The 21,585-nt window shown below is 34.7% G+C and overlaps 1 non-coding gene across 1 annotated transcript; it reads right to left on the bottom strand.

Moving 5' to 3' along the window:
* Positions 1-913: 913 nt before the first annotated feature.
* Positions 914-1,017, bottom strand: LOC111763706 (U6 spliceosomal RNA). The gene has a single exon (XR_002796522.1). It is a non-coding gene; the product is annotated as a U6 spliceosomal RNA (small nuclear RNA).
* Positions 1,018-21,585: the final 20,568 nt, after the last annotated feature.

The following is a 21,585-nucleotide window of genomic DNA, read 5'->3' as shown; positions in this document are numbered from 1 at the left end:
TAATTAGAATATAGGTCACCAGAAAGTAGAATTAAGGCAGAAGATGTAAAGCTGAAGATTAATCTGTGCAGAATTGGTAAAAATGTTGTTTATATATCTTTGGAAATGACTAGAAATAATGAAAGCACATCATAGTGTTTGTAACTAGAAGAGCTATTACATGGGTATGATACTGGTTGAAAGGGAAAATTTAAGGACATGTATGTTACAAGAAGGAAAGCTAAAAAATGTAACATGGGACTGTAGAAAATAGTGAAACCACATGTGAATTAGAAATATATGTAATATTGTATATATAAGACAGTTTTTACAAGATACAAACAAACTATAGAGATGGAAACAGAATTGTAGCTATGTATGTCAGGGGAATCTAGAGAGATTGAGAAGTGATGAGATCTTTTGTCTGTCTTTTGTTTTTTATTATTATTGGAATAATGAAAATGCTCTAGTAATGATTCAAATGATAAGTGCACAATTGAGTGATTATACCAAATACCACTGATTGTACACTTTGGATGGATTTATGCTGTATTAATATGTATGAGTAAAACTGATTTGTTAAAGAAAAATAGTACCGAGGTATTTTGCCAGAATTTGGCTAGAGCAGACTTTTATTGAGATAAATCAACAAAAGTCAAGATTTTAACAACCATCTTTTCTGAACCTTATACACTTAACAGAAATTCAGACCCACATACATACATTATATAACGTCCCAACAAAAAGAAAGCCCCACGGACCATTTGCCAATTAACAGGAAGCCAGTTTTCCCCTTCTGCAAATGTTTTCCAGATTTTGACTTCCCACTGTTCACTTCTCAGGGGAACCAGTCCCTTGTGGACGTTTGTACTCTCTCCCATTTTCACCAGACAAATCTAAATTCTTTTTCAAGTTTCAGTTGTTTCGGTAAAGAGTAAGTATGGAACACTTCATGAATTTGCATGTCATCCTTGGGCAAGGGCCATGGTAATCTTTGCATCGTTCCAAATTTGGTATATGTGCTGCTGTAGTGAGTACTCTATGTATGCATTTTTACAGTGATATTTTATAATGTGCTTTCTTACTTAACCATGTATTGTGAAAAATTCCCAAATCAATAAATTCATTACTTCAGAGTCATTTTTAAACATCTCCTGTTTTTCAACATAAAAATGAAACACAATTTTCTCTATCCTTGTTGAAAGACCTTTAGTTCACTGCTAATTTTACATATTAAACAATGCTACATTGAATATCTCTTTGCTATAACTTTACACTAATAGTTAACTGTTTCCTTGAGATAGATTATTAATTGTGAAACTGTAAGATTTGCAAGGTTGTAGATAAATATAGCCAAATTGATTCAAAGAATAGTTCTATGAATTGACTTCCCACAACCTCTTTGTTTTGGTACAACAATAGGAATAGTAATTTTTCAATAAAATCTTCCCCAATTTGCTTGATGATTCATGGCATCTTTTTGTTTCAATTGCATGTTTTTCTGAATAAGATTATCTTTAGTGTTTTTAAAGTATTTCTATATCTTATTCTGCATAATTACTATTCATGTTCGTTTTTTATTCTAAACGTGATTTTCGATTTTTCTTCTTGATTTTAGGTCTTAATAATTTAAGGATATTAACCTTTTGTATATCTAGATGTTTAAATACCTTTTTAAATTTATACTTTCCATATGGAAGCTTAGTGTGTTCAGAATAAGTTTTTCTTTCCTTTTCCATAAGAAATAAATTTAAATTGATATAATCAGATAGATGTTTAGATTTCCAATTTCTGTCTTTGTTATAATTTTTACACCTTTCCTCATGACAAAATTATATGCAGATTGATATGTGTATGTATCATACACATATATGTATATTTATATTTACTTACATGTGCATATACTCTAGTCATTACATTTCAATGTTATAGCATCTTTTTGGATTTGCTTCTCAAAATCAAAGTAATATACTGTTTTTATCTAACATGTTTGTTAAATAATTCTTTTCTACAGATTTGAATTGCAACATTTACCACATACTTGTACTTACTTAGATATATTTCTGAAGTTTCTCTTTTGATCCATTTATTCTATTACTGCATCTATACTACATTAAGCAACATTTTTAATATCTTGTTCAATAAATTTCTCATATCACTCTACTTTTCCAAAAGTTTAAAATGATTGTGTCAAGTTCTAAAGGAAATCCCACTGGTATTTTCATAGGAATTATATTAAATATGAAAAAAATGTCATTGTTACCATAGTAAGTCTTCCAAACAAGGATAAAGAATTTATCTTCATTCATGCATCTTTTGTAGCTCTCAGTAAGGTTTCATAAGTTCTGAACACAAGTTAATTTTGTTAAATATACCATAGTTATGTAAAATATAACATAAAGGGAAGGTGAGTAAAGAGTATGTAGGAATGCTAAAATATATTTTCAACTTTTCTTGCTATTGTTTCAAATTGCTTAGCGTTTTAAACACACCCTTCACTAAGCTACAGGTGACTTGCACGATGGCAGAAGCTAATGAAACTCAAACCTAAACAATCACATAATTACTCACTATTCCCAGAAATCTGGATTCTAGCTAGAAATTCTCAGCCAGAAACTGCATGATCACTTGGTCACAGAGGCCCCTTAGGATTCTTACTTTCTTTCCTCCTCCTCCTCTTCAACGCCCTCCTGCCCCCCCCACCCCCACCCCCAAGAAATTTACCCAGTGATGTGGATGGTCAGGAAAAGAGAAGGGTGAAGGGGAGACCCATCTCACCAGTGCAAATAAAAGTGCTGCAAACCTAGGCCAGGATTCCTCAATAAATACATAATCAATTTTCTGAAGCCACCACAGGGTAGTTCACAGGCTCAGCTATACTGGCATGGAGGAGACAGCTCAATTAAGTCTGGCAGGTAGATCTTCATCACCCCTTGTTGCTCTATCACATCTCTGTGCCTTTGTCCTATATGTTTTTCCATTTTAATCTTAGCAAACTTTATGTTGGTTTATTCAAATATACTGAAAGGAGACAATTAGGCGACCCTTGCTGTAGGTGCTGGAGATATACTAGTTTCTCCTTCACCTACTAGACTGTGAGTCATTTGATGGCAGGAACCAATTTTTATTAATTATTTTATTAACATCTCCCTGTACCCACTAGCTCTATTAAGGGTTCAGTGAGTGTTTCACGAAGGGTTTCCTTGGCGGCAAGTGAAGCTGCATACGTTCTAAACCTGCTGAGTTTCCCCACCAAACAAGAGATGCTCTAACTCTTTTCCAGGACCCAAGAAATCTTAGGGTCTCAGGGGTTTTAATGACAAGATTTATGAATGTGCTAAGGAATTAAGGGAAGGAGGAAAACAGTCTCCATCAGGAGCTGCTTTCATAATCTCTTCGGTACTCTTTCTGCCATATACCTAGAGAAATACATGTCAGGGGAGAAACAACTCTATCGTCTCTGTGAAACATGCAAGTTCCCTCAGGAATAGTATCTGTGAAATGAGAATATTTACCTGTTCTGTGCATCACACAAAATTACTGAGAAGAAGATCATGATTGGCTAGCTTTTCAGGAAGTTCAGATCAAAGAGAAAGTGCAACCACAAAGTCAGAGTGAAATGCAGGACACCCTTTGGGTGTGTGGATTCAGGATTCCCAGTTTTCAGTATTATTATCAATATGACATGTGCTCGATTGATGGAAGCTCCTCTGTGTTGCTTCAGCCCTACTTGCTGCATCCTCTTGACTGCTACAGTCATGTAAATGGCCCCAGGCTGGGAACACAGCTTTTTGCAAAGAGGAGGTTAGTAAAATTTTAAAAGGTGCTAAAGACAAACTAGCTTCTAAAAGAGACTCCTTCTCTGATCTAATCAGATGAAATAAATGATTGGGGATGGGGAGTGGAGAAAAAGGAAGAATAAAATCCTTATGTTTGCCCAGTTCCAGGAATCTTTGTAAATTTCATTGCCCAAAATAGGAAATATTCTTGGGCATACATTTATACATCCAGAAAATGAGATATTGTGAGTTTGATGTAGAAAAATGTGAACATGAAAATAAAAATATGGTGAGAGTATAACTTTCAGTACTCTTCTCCACATCAATGTTATTATGAAGAGTTAATGTTGGTAACACAGCAAACATGAAAAAAATCTAGAGCATTCACTGTGGCCTAAAGAAATATCTGATAATCAGCTTCCCTTTTGCCAAATCCAAACTCTATGATTAAGGACATAGAATTCATATGCTTAAGATCTATTGAAGGAACATTGTTTCAGATATTTAGCTTCCTTCAATCATCAAAACATGTGGTAACCAGTTGTTCTTAAATGTAAGTACTATAGTTACTACACCAGTCAGAAACCAGCAACAATAAGGAAATATACATGATTAACAGTTAGAAAAGTAAAATGGGTGTTATTTTAGGTCTGCTGTAGGTCAGCTTATAACCATATATAACACTTGGTTAATGATGATTTGAAGGCTGTTATGATTTCAGAGGAATCACTTGGACACATGAAAAAGGCAATTTGTGAGCTAGTTTTAGCAAATTTATTTTTGAAGAGGATATGTGGATATTTCACCTGATATGAGGTGCATATGTGTACATGTGGTACCGTGTCATTTTGTCCACTAATATTTTTAAGAGGTTTTGATTTGAAAACAAAACTAAATAAATGTTACTATAAATTAATTCACAATAATAAGTATTGGTACTTTATGTAATCTCTAGTTACAGGATGTATTCTTATAATCCTTTCTCATGACACTACTACTAAAGAATTATAAGAAAAATATAATAAAAAGGAATTTTAGAGAATATTCAGTAATTTTGCTAAAGCAAATTGGTTAGGTTCAAGTCATAAACTCAATATTATTCAATCATTTAGGTGATTTCATTGGAAACCAACTATATTTTAAAATAGTTAAAAATTAAATATACTAGTTTACAATATACAAATTACAGTCTGATTAATGAGCTGGATCTTTAAAAACTATTTCTTATTTCTAATATACAATCCTATTTCACAGGACTATAAGAGGAGTTTAATATCCAACTAATATATTTACCACAGAAATTACTGTCATCTGTTCATTTTGCTTTCCTTTTCTCTTACATTTTAAATATTTCCTTTCCTCATTCATCTAACCATAAAATGGATTTTCAACTGTGTCACTTAAGTAAGGTGGCATGTTTCTTAGTTTTAAAATGCTGATAAGAAACTTTTTTATATTTCCTTTTATTAGATTAATTTAGCTTTTATTTTTAACAAAATGACTCATTTTCACTGTGGTTTTGTGGTCTATATAAGAAAAAAATGCTCCTTGTGATTTAAATGAAAGTAACACACTTTTTAGAAATAACTAATATTTACAATACTAAGACAGAAAATTTCTCCATAAATTAGAGTATTTTATGTTAGGAGATATATTTAGTTTTATCTGAAATAGGGTTTGTTTTTTTTTTTCCTAAAAAATGCTCAGCAAGTGTTTTCTCAATGTTGGGAAAAGACAAAGCGCCTCCAGTGCATGCCTCACATGGTCTTTTGAACAGCCAACGTTCACTTGCAAGCCTGTCCCTTGCTGTAAATGTTTCCCATCAGGGTGAGCTTTCCATCACATTTGTTTCCTGGTGATCTTTCATCCACACCAAATGTGGGGAAGGGTCGTGCTTCAAAAACTCCTTGAAGCATTTCTTCTGACCATCTTGCTTCAGTAGATTTATTCCAATTCTAATCCACATTGCTATTTTAAGTGTAGCTTGAAAGGAAAACTGGCAAGAATTACAAAAGTATAGTCCAAGAAGCTGGATTTCATAATCATCAATTAGCATTAATGGGCTCAAATTCAGTATGAGCCTTGAAAGGTAACAATCACTCTGAGAAGCAAAAGAGGAAAAAACATCCAGCAAATTGTGGTCATACTTCTTTTTTGTGGGGGTGGGGAGGGTCGTCTAAGATGGCTTTGGAAATTTAATTGTTGACATATAGGGAGGATTTTTTTTTCCATTCTAATTTCCATTGGATTTTAAGCAATACACAAAGCTCTAGAACATTTACCATAATGCTTTCATAACACAGTGTAACTTTTTATCCATCTCCAAATCATCAATGAAACTGGCTGCTGCACTCTGTAAATTAGCTGGATCATGGTGATGATTCTTCTCCCTCCATTTGAGAGCAGTAGAATTATCTGCATGCTGAAGAGCCTACTGTGCCAGATTCCATCCTCTGTAGCCCCATTTCATGGCAGAAAATTTCCTGGGACATTTTATGTCCACATAGTCACATCCTTTAATTAACCAATCTTGAGCAAGACAGTCTACATCTAATAAGGTTACAATATGAAATCTATTAATATCCCTCCTTTCTGTTAAATAATCTTACCATTAGTATACTCTGAATTATTAGAATATTTGGCTTAGTTGAAACATTTGGATATTTTACCTGTTACGAAATGGAATTTCTATTTCTTTCTATCTAGCTTAAATAGTGGTCACTATTGTAATTTCTGAAATCATAGGCACTTCTAGATTGTTTTTGAATAGCCACCTGATCTGTGTGGAGGATGCCTTTTCAACTTTCAAATTCTATTTCCTCTCCCAGTCTCTCCTAGACTCCACCCTGGTCTGTCCCCATAATTGATGAATCCTTCCTCTATACTTCCTCTATAACAACGTTGGGGAATTTTTTTAAAACACAGCCTGCAATGACTGGTTTATCTGTTTACCTCTCCTACTAGATAATGAGCATATTGAATGCAGTATATTCAGTGCATGGACCATAACAGCATCAAATAAATGTCCATAGAATGAATTGATAAATGAGCCACATCAATCTGGTTATTAATTAGGCATGGTTAATGAAAAGATATTGAAGTATAAAACAGTTCGAAACCTTCTTTGAAAATCTGGTATCATTGTAAAAGTTAATTCAAAGTTGAAAAATTTCTAGTGATAAAAATCTCAAACATACATTTAATAATCATGGTAACAGTTAAAGAAGCTGAGTGAAAGATACCATTGTTTTCATTTTTATTGTTTCAGTGTGCAGACTTAGCATTTGAATAAACTCTGAATTTTGACTTTTTTTTTGTTTTTCAGATTAGATTTAAGCTAAGAGCAAAGAGCAGTGACAAAAATAAATAAAGCTTGAATTTGGGAAGCACTAAATTAAAGACAACTTAATAGATGTTTTCCTTACTTATGAAAATAGGTTTTCGTAACAGTATTTTTAAAAAATGCCTGTGATGTTAGTTCTCATTGTAGCATGACTTGTTTCATAAAGGTGTACTTTGGTCTGGCACTTGCAAATGATTTAAAAGGAAAAATAATATAATACATGATTGAATTCTGTGCTGGAGTTTATTTATATGGGAATCAAAGGAAAGACTGCTAAGCACCATTTGATTTGTTTGTACAAATACCAAGTTACCTAAACACTGGCACACAGCACAGAAATAACTGTGCATTTATCCTGTAATTATATGATACTTAACCTTATAATTAAAGGAACAACAATTGCCACGTACACAAAGTGCACTTACAGGATGTAAGTGCACTATAAAATAAAGCAATTACTGAAATAAACTATATAATTAAAAATCTCTTAAAGCAGCAATAAGGCTTGTCCAGCTAATTCTGAAAGTACCAAGATAGTTACTCCAAATGCATTATCCTGTAGTTTACAAAGAATAGAAAATGTATCTTTTGGAGAAGGATGTTCTCTGGGAAAGAACACAAACAAGCTAAAACCTTTTAATTTGTTCCCAGAGCTGGTACACCCACCCTGTTTGGGGAGAGGCTGAATTTAGGAGAGCATTCAGAACAGTAGCGTCCAAATGCAGTTTTGATAATAAGTGATGATTCAAAACAGGCCTATCTATTGGATTTGAGAGAAACAATATCTTTTTAAAGGCTCATTCCAATTAATGCCCTGTCACTTTCCCAGAGAAACCCCAAAGGTGGTTGGGAGATTTTCTCTTCCAGAGGCCACATATGTTTGACTCTATCCTTTAAACCAGATGGATATACTAGAATTGAATAATAATCAGGGAAGAACTTGTATGTGCTTCTAGCCAACTTTCATTACATAGCCCTCTCCCTTGCTTTGATATTTTTTTTACTTTATTGTATTTTTTTTAAATCCTTGCTTTGATTTACTTTTAATTTCACCCTCTTTTTTAGAATAAGAGAGAGAATATAAAGAATGATCCCCAGGTTGCTGACATATGCAACTGATGGCAGAGTCTTTCACTAAGATACAATTTAGTGGAAGAAAGGTTTATGTGGAATATGACGAGTTTCTCTTTGAATATGTTGGATTAGAGATTATTTTGGAATTTACAAATGAGCTTTCAGTTATGCAGGTGGATTTAGATGTGTGATCGCAGAAGAGAGAATAAAGGTATAGAAGGCCACTGAAGTCATGGGCACGGGTGAGCCTTGTTGGGGAGTGTGCACACTGCTAAGATGGCATGTCTAAGCTTGAGGAACACCAACAGGGAAAGGCAACGTAGAAGCGCTAGGAGAGCAACGGACACTAACAAAATGACCCGACTGGCAGGAAGGAAGCCTAGAGAACACAATGTCATAATGCCAAGGAATAATCGATTTTCAGCAAGTCAGGAATGGTCAACTATCTTCAATGCTGCTGAGGCATAAGGTGATATCAGAACTGAAAATTATCCTTTGAACTTAATGTCATAGAAGGCATTGATGACTGTAAGAGAATCACCAATGATGGTGGGACTTTCAAATATTTATTGGATATTTCAAGTCAAAGGACTGTTTAATCGTCATACATTTGGTATCAGATTGATGAAAACTAGGTAATGAGGCTACTATAATCTGAGTAATGTCTTTGAAAGGCATTATTTTAAACAGAATAGGGGAAAATAGGTGCGCATGTGTATCATGCTGCATATTTTTTTCAGACTATGTAACATTTATATAAATTTCTGTTCTTCATGTCATAATTCAGTGGTACATTGTCTGTGAATCACAGGTTTTAGACCTGATTTAACACATTTTAATGGACTTTAAAAAAGTGATTACAATTTTTGAAAGTTGAAAAATTTACCTATTTTTTCATTCTAATCCAAGGTGGAAAGTCACGTGAAGCCGGGTATACATAAATTCCCCCTTCCCTTTGAAGTTTTTAAAAGCCCTTCATGTTTTGTTCCCTTTTCTGTCATTTACCTCATCATAAGTAGAAGATCCTGTATTCTTGATTTTTATCCTAATATTTTAAAAATCCTTTGTTGTGGGAGATAGAGCACTATGTCTTATTCTGAACGATATCTCCTTCATAGTCTAGCATAGAACCTTGCACATGGTAGGGGCTTAATTAACACTTGGTAAACCAAAATAGAGGTCTAGGTGCACATTTGTCTTTTTGCTCCACTAAGCAAATGTAATTGAATTAAGTTAAATTACCAATTGTTATGACTTTTGTTGGTTGAAAGCCTTGGAGCAGACCACCCATAGCCCCTTCCAGGATGCACTTGTTAATTCAATACATATTCATCCATCTCCTACTATGCGGAGGTACTGACAGGCAGACATAACTCTTGTCATCACTGCAGTAAGGCCATATTCGTGTCCCCCATAATAAGGAAGCCTGAAGACTGTTCACCTTTTTCTATTTTAGGATGAGTAGGCCTGGGCAGATTTTATTTTATTCTTTATTTTGTGGTTGTGAGGTCCCTTTCCTTCTCTACTTCAAATTTCCAACTCAACTAAAACTTCCAAGTGACATATAAAAGTAGTCCATATTTTTCTTCTTTATATGGGACTCTATATTTGAATAAGGATTGTTGGGAATGGTGGGACCAAGAAGTATTATGTTCTTCACATTATGAAGGATTATTTTAAGGTCCTTCCACCAATTATGCCTCCCCCCATCCAAAAAAGGTGACTTGAGCTATTAATATGCCCAGGAGAGAAAATCCTCCCCCTCTGTATTCCCCCTATCCTTCCGCTCCACCCCTGCCACCATCACACATTTCCACCAAGAAACCGAAGTTCAGCTCTGTTAATCCTGGTTGTTAATTTTATAGACACACCTGGGAAAACCCATGTTTGTCCAGCATTGAGTACTACTGGGTGTAAAGATCAGTCCAATCCAATGTTGTGTTATCAGTATTAGGAAATGCTGCCCAAACAAGGCCCATACTTTTCAATATCATTTTCATAAAGTTGGCTTTTTGACTCCTCTCTGGCTGTCTCTTAAGAGAATTCTAACTAGGGTCGGGAAAAAAAGGCACCATTCACTCTGCCTTCTAAATATGCCAGAAAGTATGAACTCAATGTGGAATACATTGTTCTTTCTTAGATTCCAGGCTTCTCCTTCCGGTTGTGTTTTAGCAGGTCATTAATAACAAATTGCTCCTTAACTTTGCAAATGTTGATTTCACAAAGAGATCTCTCACAGTCTGCATTTTTATTTTTTCTGTCTATATGGTTAAAGCAGGTATTTTTTTCCTTTGATTACAAAACTTAAATACAACAGAAATATAAAGACTATAATTATTAAAGTAGCAAAAAGGTAATATTCTAGATTTTAAAAGTCCTTTTTCAGTTTTTGGTCTTTCTTACTTGTAAAACTGTTATTAATGATTCCTAAAGTTGCATTAAGAGTAATTAAAGCCATCATTAAAGGAAATTAATGAGAGAAGCAGGGAGAAGGGGATGCAGCCACAAGTGATTTTGTCCTATACACCACAAACCACAGGGCAGCCTTAAGGTAGATAAGTAGCTCGGCTGGGTAGGCACAAAACCTCACCAAGGGATTACTAGTCCAAGGAAAGCTTGCCTGTTCCACTTCAGATTCTACCCTGTGTACATTCAACCTCTAAGACATTTTTAGGACTTCAAAAATATTCTATCTATTGTAAAGAGATATCATGTTGGTGAAATTAATAGGAAATGTGGCATTAGCTAGATAAAAAAAGAATGAGAACAATAAGGCAAAAGAATAAAAGTGTTTTATTAAAGAAGTAGAATGATTTCTACTCATAAAAGAAAATTATTCATATATATGACTATATATTAAAACCATTTTTATTAATGAAAATAAAGAAAAAATAATAATAAATAATAAAGAATTCAGAAAATCAGAGTTTCAGTTATTACACATAAAATCCATTGGGCATGGGAAGCAGATGTGGTTCAAGGGATAAGGCCTCTTCCTACCATATGGGAGAACCAGGGTTGGATCCCTGGGGCCTCCTGGTGAAAAAGAAGAAGAGAAAGTGTGTCTGCACAGCAAGCCAAGTGCCCATGTGGTGAGCCGAGTGCCCGCACAACTGCCTGCATGGTGAGCCAAGTGCCCTCATGAGTGCTCAAGTGGTGAGCCAGTGCCTGTGCAAGTGAGACATGCAGCAAGATGATGACACAACCAAAGAGAAATGAAGGGGAGAATCAAGGTGAAGCACATCAAAGACCAGGAACTAAGGTGGCACAATTGACAGGGAACCTCTCCCCACATCAGAGGTTTCCAGGATTGAATCCTGGTGTATCTTAGAGGAGAAAGATGAGAAGACAAAAAGAGAAATAGATACAGAAGATCACACAGCAAATGGATACAGATAGCAAAAACAGCAGGGAGAGTAAAAGGGAGGAGGAGAAGGGGGAGGGGGAAGGGAAGAGGAGGGAGAGGGGAGGGGAAGGGGAGGGGGAGAGGGGTAGGGGGAAGGAAGAAAAAAATCTGTTAGGCAGACAGTCCTTGAGGTTCAGTTTCTTTGTTTTAAAATAAAATTGTTTTAAAATTTTTATATCAGAAATCCAGCTCTATTTTTTACAAGCCATGATTGCATATTCTATAGTAGATTTTCTTTTTATATATATGTATTTTCTTTAAGGAGGACATAGGGTTAAAATAATAAAAATAGTTATTGTTAAAATAGAGATATTCTTTCATTTGAACCTTTGGAAAGCTTATTTCTTAGGTTTCTGTAAATACACCTAATTATGAAGTTTAAATTTTATAAAGTAGATTAAATAACAGTCTCTTTTGAAGCAAAACCCTCATGCAGCAAATATTGATTATATATCTGAATTGCATTAGACCTACTTTTAGGTAGGCTACAGAGGAGGTTAATATAAAGCACCTGGCCTCAAAAAATTTGCAATGTAGCAGACATAGGTTAGAGAGAACCACCAAAAAAAAAAAAGAAAAAGGAAAGGAAGAGAGAAGATGGAGAAGATGGCACTGGTTTTACAAAGGTCACCAGTAGTACAAAGTTCTGTACCAGTTTTCAACAGGAGAATGTGACTTCCCACTGCAGAAATCAGAAAAGGAATCTCCTCAAAGGACAGTGATTTACCTTTTCAAATTCCACAAATTCCACAAATGGGTAAAATCAGAGACCAAACAAAGGAACATAAAGGTATCCAGGGGATTTATCATATTTGGTGAACTAAACTGGATTAGATTCAGAGATATGTTGGGGAGTGGAGAAGAGAAAAGTCAGATTGAATAAATGAAGATGTAGAGACAACCATAAAAAGGAAAAATAAAATTACAAAGACCAAGTAGAGCAAGATTATGAAGAGTCTGACTGGCAGTGAAAGATTAGGTGTTTATCTGGTAGAGAATGGGTTATCCTGGGAGGCATATGTGAAAAATGAATTATATTATTCTTTGAGAGCAATGATCTGGCAACAAATTTTGCTGTTTAAAGAAAGGTAGATAGAAATAAAAAATTAGGATAATCACTTAATTAAAATTTATTGTGATTTTAAAACCTACACACATATTGTGCATTTGCCAGAGAAAATTTAGGAAAGAAAATAAAAAAGAAAATAATGTTTTACTAATATTACATGTTTTTAAGCCTATCAGAGTTTAGTGATTATGGAGCTCCTTAGAACCTGTTAGATTAGAAATAAAATTGCAGCAGGATTGGAAAATTTGTATCGAGTATCCTGGGAAAAGGAAACAAGGCCTAAATCCATTTTGCTTAAGGTTTTTCAAACATCTCTGAAGAACTGTGGTGGCCTCAGTGGTTTCCATTGGCTAAATTAATCAAAGAAGAGAGTTTGGTCTGAACTGGGGGTTCAGACTCATCCTTAGAGCATAGGTTGCCTTAGAGCAGAAGTTAACAAACATTTTTTTGTAAATGGTCAGGTAGTAAATATTTTAGGCTTTGCAGGCCATAAGATCTCTGTCACAATTACTCAACTCTCACTGCGGTATGAAAGCAGCCCTAGATAATATGTAAATGAATGCATGTAGTTGCAGTAGAATAAAAGTTTATTCAAGGACACTGAAATTTAAATTTCACGTGCTTTTCACACGTAATAAAATATTTTTCTTCTTTTGATTTTTTTCAACCATTAAAAATGGGCAAATCTTTTTAAACTCATAGGCTATACAAAAACAGGTGATAGATGGGATTTTTCTTGTGTGTGATAGTATGTGATGATTGTTTTAGAACATTCCTGTGGGTTGCGCAACCCTGATGCTTCAACATGCTGTGGAGGTACTTATTCTGTGTATGTTTTTGTGTGTATGTGTGTGTGTGAATGTGTGTGTGTGTGTGAATGTGTGTATGTGTATCTGTCAGAGCTATGTTACTCATAATTTATGACTTTGGTGTCCAGGTGAGGCAGGATAAAATAGGGACCTAAGGAAGAAAGGTGGAAAACCCAATAAATTTCCACACAAACACCACCCGGTAGAAAAGACTGAAACAACATCCTGCTGGACTCACACAGATAACTTTTCAGAAGGCAGCTTGTATTATTCACCCATTCCTGCAGAAGAAGTTCAGGCAGCTTGAGTCTGCTGACATTCACAAAAAAGCTATGGGAAGCAGTTTGCAGCATCCACCCAGCAGAAAGAAGAAGAAAAACAGGAAATTGCCACACTACCAACTTATTTTCATAAGACCCTCACATAGCAAACTCTAGCAAGGCTCAGAAGCAATAGCCTGAAGACAATCATCACTGGACAGCAGCCATAAAAATCAAACTACCCAATAAATTTCCCTTGCTTTGTCCTAAATAATCCATTCAGCATAAAACCTGTCTCCTAGTGATAGCCAATGAAATCAGAAACACCTAAAAAGGGGATGCATCTCACCGTGAGCATGCTGCACATGTGTCTGGGGTTGCATACTATCTCTTTTCTTGTTTCTTTATAAGCTCTGTACTCCCTTGCCTACTCTATGGCATGTCCTTAAATTCCTGTATGTGACATAGCCAAGAACTTAGAAGCCTAGAATCCAGAGTGTTCCATTAACAGAAGTATAAGGCAGTTGAATTTTCTAGAGATTTTAGGTAAGTCTCAGAGTTCTGGCTTCATAAATAAAATGATAATCACAGAATGACTAAATACTTTTAAGAAGCCTCTGAAATTCTTAGATTTGATGCAAAATGCTGAATTTAAAGGAAGAGAAAAGATAGTCTCATTACAAGCAAACTAGCTTCTTTCCATTTCTATATGAATTTCATTATCTTCTAGCTATTTTCTACCAAAGTGTGGGGAGGGGAAGGGAGCCTGGCATAGATTTTGATTGGGTTTGAACTGAATCTATAGATCAGTTTGGAAAGAATCAACTCAAACATTACTGAGTTGTTTGATCTATTGAAGGCATAACTGACCATTTATTTTGGTCCTTTAAAATTTCTCTCAGCAATAATTAGCAGTTCTCAGTGTACATGTCTTGTGCATTTTTGTTTCATTTATCCAAAATGTTATTGCTGAGAATGCTGTCATTGTAATTTTTATTCCTTTGTAGAAAATTTTTACTTTAAATTTTGTGTTATAAAAAATATTTTGCCTTAGAGTACTGCTGCTTCACTAATTTCTGGTTGTGGATGTATTTTTAATTATTTTGTTCAGAACTAAGTCAGATTTTTAGGTTTGGAAAATCTCTAGCTATTATCTCTTCTATTATTGATTTAACATTGGCATTGTTCTTTCTTTGAAATATAGACTTTTATCATTATATGATCCATTTTGTTTAACTTCTTGTTTATGTTTTTATCTCTGTATCTCTGTTTTACACTCTAGATTATTTCCACAAGTCAGTCTTCTTCTTCATTAATTCTGTTTTACAATGTCTATTTTGCCATTTAATGCATCCAGTGAATTTTGAATTTGAATAATATTTTTTATTTTCTGGAAAGTTATAACTTTGATTCTGTATATTTCTATAGAGTATAATTTGAAATTTGAAAGTATTATATCTTCTGTTGCTTTATTCATTATATTCATAATTATTTTCTTCTTTATTGTTATATTATCTCAAGTTCTTTGTTGTTTTAATTATTTGTTTATCAAGTATTTCATGTTAAATCTTTTCATGTGGTTTGAAATTTTTATTTTTTACTTTATTCTTGACATATTTTTTCCTTGGAGGGAGTCCTTTGTATCCTGGGTTGTTCAAATATCTATATATTGTTGCCTTGAATTTTTTTGTTGCTGAAACACCTTGTTTTTACCAACCCTAGCAGAGGTCTTACATTGATTTTTTATCTTGGGCTCCCTGTACCATACAAGTAGGGTTAATTTGGCTCCCAACACTCATAAGTGGTAGTGTTTTTTTTTGACTCTTCAACAGATAACCTTTTTCCTCACCTCAATTCACCATGTATTTCTCTATGTCTGCTGTCTTTGTCAAAAAGGGGTTATTATGAATTCTAGCATTAGATAAAGTCATAGTTCCTACCTTTCCTACCTCTTTTATCTTATCTGACCCAAAATTCATCTTTTTAACATATGAAGATTAAAATCCCTGTCCTTGATACTTAAAATCTCAGTCTGGATCTAATAGGTTTCCCAACCTTGGCTCATTCTCTTAATGTTCAAGCATTGAGATTTTTCTTTGCCTTTGACACTTTTAATCATGCTCTTTAAGTATATTTTTTAGCGATTAGACTCTGGATCAGGAGTTAGACTCCCTAGGCTTAAAGTTAGTTCTGCTACTTTTAAAGAGAATGCTATTGAACAAATTGCTGAACCCACAAATGCTCCAAAATTTTCATTTGAAAATATATTGGGGACTGATAAAATGATAGAGTTCTAAATTCTGATTTGTTAAAGGTGTGATTGGTTTCTGACCAGTGGAATATAAGAAGAAAAAATGTGGGCTACTTCCAAATTTAGCCCATAGGAAACTCTCATATATGATCTTCATTTTCTCTGTTCCCAAAATTCCTTAAAAGCCAGTGTTGAAGATTTAGTCATCATAAAAAGGAAGAATTCTTGGTCCTTGAACCATTGCTTGGAAGAAAACCAATGATCATCAGTAAATTTTGACATGAACAAGAAATATACTTTGCAATGTTAGCCCACAGATTTGGGTGTTGTTGATTTCAGCTGCTAGCTTTGCTTATCCTAAGACAGACATTGATACTTAGTAATTGGTACTGAACATTTTGTTATGGGGTCTGCCATAACAAAAATTTAAAAATATGAGGCCATGGCATAGCAGTCCGATGGCAGCCAGAGAAGAATCTGATAATGAAGTCCAGCAATATGCTAATCCATATTTTGCAGTAACAAAAGAGCAGCAGGGAAGTAGATGTGTCTCAAGCAGCTGGGTGCCCACCTACCACATGGGATGTGCTGGTGCCTCCTAAAGAAGATGAGCTTTTGTAAAGCAGACCACTTCTAGATCCAATCAGTAGGATATAAAACTGAAAAAAATAAACACGAAAATACTGAGTAATAAAATTCTGTTAAGGCTCAAGTTTGTAGCAAAAACCAGAGTAAGAGGGTGGCCTTCCCACTCAAGCAGTATAGCCTTAAAATAGCCTCTCTGAAGGCAAAGCCAAAGCCATGCAGCAAAATAATGAGGAAATCTTCCAAGAGAGTAGAATCAGGGCATAGTCAAGGAATTCTATCCATGGATAGTGCAGAGCCTTCACAATCTCTACTCCCTAAACTTTCAAAATTGCTTTTAATTTCTTCCCCTCCTCCTCCATAGCCCTGCTTTTTGCTGTCTGTGTCCCTTTGCTGTGTGATCTTCTGTATCTATTTCTCTTTTCAAAATTGCTTTTGACAGGTGTTTACTGTGTGTATTCCATTCTTCCTCTTCTGAATGGCACATATTATTTTGGTTATTCCACCCCTCCTATGGTATTTTAAGTAGTTATGTATGTTTTTGGGTAGGGAGGGGAGATCCTTTGCCTCCTTAGTTATACTAGTTGGACTAGGAGCCATATTCAGACATGGTCTGAGCATCATTTGAACATAAATGGACTTTGAGTTGGATGCAGGGACTGGATAGGACTTTGACTCCTTCAAGGAAAAACAGGAAGGCAGATTTTAGTAGAAACTGAATATGCACCCATCTATTTACATTTTTCTTTTTTCTTACATTCATTTCCAAACCACTTTGAAGTTCTGGCCAACAACATGTGGGTGGAAATGATATATTTTATTTCTATCATTAGCCTGGGAAAATTTACCACTTAAAATTCTCTATATTCTCTTCCCATCCCATAGAAGACTTGAAGGCCTCATATTGAAGATATCAATATGCAAGATGGAAGGAAGCTGAATCCCTTTGTTGCTGTATGGAAAAGAATCATCTTGACTGTAATAGATCATGATACAAGTGAGAAATATTATGTTGAGCCACTGTGATTTGGGAGTTGTAGCTTATTTTATCCTCATTAATATTCTGCTTTTATAGGGTTATTGACAAGATTGAAAGTGTTAACACATGTAAACTATTTGGAATTATGCCTGGCGTATAGTAAGTACTTCATAAATGTCAGTTATTCTTCTTATATTACACTGTTCAACATTTGTAGCTGTTTGGATGGGATGGTTGTCTACATCAGCTAAAACCACCATATTGAGAGATTTTGTTTCAAACTCTGAAATCTGTGCTTTTCTAAAAGCACCTGTTACTGTGGTTGAGAATACAATTGTGGTAGTGATCTCTTGGCAACTATAGCAGGGGAGGGTCACTGACACACGGTGTCAGTGGTGGTGGGATATGTGGGCAAGGGTGCGCCTGAGACATGCCTCTATGGAATATAAATGTGTTCCTGTGGTCATAGGGTATTATCTCATTGGGTAGAGGCCCACACAATAATGGAAAAAAGATTAAATTCCCATCCTGGGGAGTCCTGCTACATTCTCTAATAGAGTGGGAAGAATCTCTAGAGTAATAGAAAGTACCTAATAAAAGAAAATAGACAAAGATGCCAAACCTTCGATATTAATGCTTGTACTTATGAACATTTTTATTGTAAAATTGAAACTTACCCTAATAATAGCTATTGCCTAAGCATTATTTCCTGAAAATCTACTTGTTGTGTGGCCTTTCTCTCAGTCAAATTCAGCAAATAAACTCAGTACCTTTCCTTCCAATGGGACATGATTCCCAGGGATGAACCTCTGTGACACTAAGGGACTATTATCAATCACCAACCAGTGATGCATTTGGAAAAATACCTTGACAAAATGGAAGGACAATTAAATACAAAAGAGTTTTTATGACTAAAAGATTTCAAGCTGAGTCGGGAGTTTGTTACAGAGAGTTACACTTATGCATGTCTCATGTGTATCTCACTAACTGCCACAGTAATCAAAGCCTCTAACAGGGGTGCTTCTGAGGGCTCTAGAGACAGTTGGACACTATAGTCAAGGCACACATCCTCATGAAATCAGCATCCTGTCAGTGGGTCTTCCCTTGGAATATATGATAACTTATTTCCCCAATGTAGCACAAATATATGTCTCAAAGACTTAAATCTTCCAGTTGTGCATATGCCATTTGAGCCCTGAATCTCAGCAGAGTTGCAGCCAACACTTACTGTCCAGTTCATCAGACTTGCCCAGGACAACTAACAAAATGATGATGATGGACAACCCCATTCAAAAAGACAGAGTATCTGCTATGGCAAGCAAAACTGTTTCTTCCATCTGCCACATAAGATCTAATTCCCTCTCCATCTGAAGTAGAATGGGCATCACCATCCCCAAATCCTAAAGAATGAGGAATGAACAAACCTAAGCAGAGAACACAACCATGGACCAAACTAAATTTATTATTATTGTAGTAATGGAAGAACTTGTAACATTGATGTAAAGATAGCAGTTGTCAGAGGTTCTGAAGGGAGACGGAGGGAGAATAAGTGGAACATAAGACATTTTTAGGGCATTGAAATTGTTTTCCATGATAGTGCAATGACAGATACAGGCCATTATACATTTTGTTAAAACCTATAAAATTATATTGTACAAAGTGTAAACCATAATGCAAACTGTCGACCATGGTATTAGTACATATTAATGTCAAATGTGCCAATTTTCAGAAATAAGAACTCTAAGAGACATATGATTTTAAGTATATTCACACATTTACATATATATAAATAGATAGAAGATAATTTTTATCCTTAATCTAGAGTCTTTTGCAGTACAAGACTTGAAATTTGAAAGTCTGAGCTTAACCAAATATCTGTCTCTTTAGTTTTGCGACATCCAGTCATCTGAAGACTAGTTTCTTACCTCCTCATATGAAACATAAACAATCTTTGCCAGAATTATTGTTTCTCACCACAACAGGAAAAGGAAAAAGCCAAAACCTTTTTCCTTTGTTTATTTGCTTGTCAGTGCCATCTCTGGTAAGATATTTGATTTGTTTTCTTTTGATTCGGCTCACTTCCTTTTTCATTTTTACGTCCAGAGTAGCTAATTACAGCAGGAGCAAGGTAATTGAAATGAAAATCATTCTCACTAAGCATCTACCTTTCTTTAATTGGTAGTAATTCCACCCATTGTGGAATTTCAATCAGTAGTTACCTGTTCTCAAATTGGATTAGAGTTCCCCGTTTCAGATAACAATATTTGTTTTCTAAGGCTATGAAATCTAGGTTAATTTAAATAATTTAGACTTGCTTTCTTGGGTATCTTTGTTGTCAATTTAAAAATTCAGGTAGAACATCATCATTATGAATTAAGAAAATTTTGTATGGACACATTCAGAACTAACCAAGGAAGTTACAGTAAGAAATTATCTTTACATTGGATATATTTTTTAGAAATTGATGTTTTATTGAATTTTAAAAAATAAAATATCTGTGTTCCTCACAAGACTGCACACTCTCAAGGGTAGGGATCTTCTTTCTCACTATTACATACTTAGTACCTAGTACAGTTATTTATTCATTAACCAACACAGTGTAGATAATTTTCAAATGAATGAATGAAAAAATGTCTTCTATCTACTTGTTGTACTTTCAGAAATGAGTTTCTTTGGAAAAAATAAGATTTGACAAACTTTATTTGCATAGTATATTCATTGAAAAATGATCTCATTTAGAAGTACCTTCTAAGATAGGATGAACTCAAGTGGAGAGTGTATAGCCCCTAGATAGAACCCAGCAACCAGCACTTAAAATCAATTGAGTGCTTACTGTTTCTGGTTCTAGACAAAGTGTTTTGCTTCCATTTATTTCATGATATTCTCTAAATAATCATATAAGTGCAAATTATTGTTATATTTATTCAATAGATGAGTAAAAAGAGGTTTTAAAAGATTTTTTAAAAATTTCCAAGGTTAGACAGCTGTTATGTGCAGATGTTGGGAAGTGAACCAGGTACGTTTGACTCCCAAAGCCCTGTCCTGGACCACTAAGAACAATGGTATCGATATTAGGTACATTGGCTTCTAGCTGATTGGTCAGTGTGAATCATTAATTCAGGTAGTTTATAATCAAAGAATTTTCCTCATTCTTGGGAGCTCTGGCCTCCTTGACAATGAAAGAATCACTAGGTTAAATCCTTTTATGACAAGAGAATCATTCTCTGATTTATCTCTTCCAAAAGTTTGGGTTTCTAGTACACTGGATAATCTTAAAGAGAGCCACTTGGGCACTCAAGCTGGAATTACTGGATTATCTAGGCAAAATGTGTTTTGAGCTCTTGGGGACTTAATTACTGGAGCAATTGCACAACTTTCCACTTCAGTTTGGCTCTTTAGACACGGCCACCAAGTAATTGAGATGGTTGTGTCAAATTGTAGTTTCTCTTGCTCCTTCCTTTAAATTGAAGCCTCACTATCACCATCCTTCATTTTCTAAGATGATAAGAGTGATAATGATTATGAATAGTATGTTTAAGTGTGGCTTTAAACACCAATGAATATCTAATAGCTCTTTCTTCTCCATAAATACAGGGAATTTCTGTTTTATTAGAGTGCTCTACTGAAAAAAATATCAAGAAATGCTGAGACCTCTGCTTTTAACATGAATAATTATGAAACAAAATACTACATCATTTTTAGAAGCACTGACATACCTAGCTGCATGTATTTAAATATAAGTATATGTACAAATACATATCATTTCTTACTTTTTTTCTACAGACACTAAATGGTCAATAAACAGAATAGTAGAACAAAATGCACCAGGAAATATTTAAAAAGATATGTTAGCATTTCTAAATAATCACAATAAAGTAAAAAAAAAAAATGCGTATATGACCCATCCAAAAAAAAGTTAGTGTTTGGGGAAAGTGTCAGTGTATTTGGCCCCTTTTTACTTTTAATAGTGGCTTATTCATTTCTCCTCAAGCTATGCCTTTGATATCACATAGATTTTCAGATGTCAGTGAATGCACTGCTTGGTTTGTGT

Source organism: Dasypus novemcinctus, chromosome 14 (genome assembly GCF_030445035.2).
Source record: "Dasypus novemcinctus isolate mDasNov1 chromosome 14, mDasNov1.1.hap2, whole genome shotgun sequence".
Taxonomy (NCBI): domain Eukaryota; kingdom Metazoa; phylum Chordata; class Mammalia; order Cingulata; family Dasypodidae; genus Dasypus; species Dasypus novemcinctus.
The sequence above is the reverse complement of the archived record's forward strand: the minus strand, read 5'-3'. Positions and strand labels throughout refer to the sequence as shown.